Source organism: Lissotriton vulgaris, chromosome 1_1 (genome assembly GCF_964263255.1).
Source record: "Lissotriton vulgaris chromosome 1_1, aLisVul1.2, whole genome shotgun sequence".
NCBI lineage: Eukaryota > Metazoa > Chordata > Amphibia > Caudata > Salamandridae > Lissotriton > Lissotriton vulgaris.
The window spans coordinates 589,415,500-589,417,242 of NC_141685.1; positions in this window are offsets into that span (position 1 = coordinate 589,415,500).

Consider the following 1,743-nt stretch of genomic DNA (forward strand, 5'->3'; position numbering starts at 1 on the left):
CGTTTGGATAAAACAGGACTTGGACATTACCATCAAAATGTTGGACCTGGGAACTAGCGATTTACAACTGCTAAGAATATCCACGGACAAGGGTTCATCAATGGATTTGTACAACGTTTATGTAAGAGGCAGTAACACAACCAATTCATCCACCTTAGAGCTGTTGTCTGCCTCCTTAGAGACCAAGTCCCAAGATAGCATGGTAATAATAGCTGGGGATCTTAACAGGACTTTTGAACCTTTGGACTGCACAAATGATCCCCTTGGGAAGGACGAGAACAATCTTTGGGGAGTACCTTCTCTATGTTTAAACCCCGTCCACCAGTGGACAAAAGAAATTTTATTGTTAAATGCTATTTGTATGGAACATGGTCTAAGAGCCCTGAATGGGAGAACACCAGGGGATAAGGAGGGTAGTTGTACCTTTGACAACGGTAACAGCAGGAGCAGAATTGATTATATAATATGTAGTCTCCAGCTGTGGCAGGGGGTTATTGATATGGCCATTCGGCCTAGAGTAGAAAGTGATCATAACCCCCTTTGTGTGTCCCATAGGTGGTGGAATGTTGAAGTGGGAAACTTGCACCTAATGAATGACCAAGTTCCAGTTATGAGCAACGATGAACGTAGGTTAAAATGGCCAAGGGTATTGGCAAATGAGGCAACCATGACCTATATCAACCATGAGGTTGATAGTGCAATTTCCGCAATGGAGGCGGCAGATCCAATAGTTCCTGGGGCTAGGGGCATCACCGATATCCACAACAAGTTATTTTCCCTCCTTAAACCATTCTTCTTGAACAAGAGCAAGAAAGGGAGGAAAACTCATGATGTCGGAAGGTGGTTTGATTGCCAATGTAGATCGGCACGACTAGAATTGGGACAAGCTATTAGGAACAGGGACCGTGCTGCATTAAAAGAGACAAGGAAACTGTACAAGTTGGCCATTTTTCAAGCCAAAAAGAAATGGGACGAAGACCACTGGGCCGAGTTAAAAGAGGCTTCTAGTAATAAGGACTCTAGGACCTTTTGGAAAATTATTAAGTGGGGTAGAGGAGGTGGCCCTGCAAAGCCCGATAATAATGTAGCTGAAGATGCCTGGGTTGACTACTTTAGACCACAATATGCCGAAGTCATGCACCCCGGGGTAGGTGAGGGCATAACGCCAGTCTATGCTATCGACAATTTGTTTTCCCTCAAAGAAGTAGAAATCGCGATTAGCTCCGTGAAATGTGGGAGAGCACCAGGGCTAGACGGGATACCCCCGGATATCTTCAAGTATGACATGACGAGATGGGCGAGGTATATCTTTTTAGTAGCAAATGCCCTAGCCAAGGGGGGGTGTTCCCCGACCTTTGGAAAGGCGCAATTATTATTCTCATTCACAAGAAGGGTGATCGCTCACTGCCTGCAAATTATAGGCCCATAAGCTTAATAGCAACCATGCAAAAAGTAGTGGGGAGAATGGTTGCAAACCAGCTTATGGACTGGGTTGACGACAACAACGCCCTTTCCCCATACCAAGCTGGATTTAGGCGAGCAACCAGCACCATTGACCAGGTCTTCCGCTTTACCATACTGCGGTGGAAGACGGTTTTACTAGGAAGGGGCTGTCTGTATGTCGCGTTTGTCGACCTGCGGGCGGCATTCGATCTAGTCCCCAGGTTTAAGCTATGGTCGGTCTTGCAAAAGCTGGGAATTTCTGTCGACTTGCTCACACTAATTATGCGACTGCATGAATCC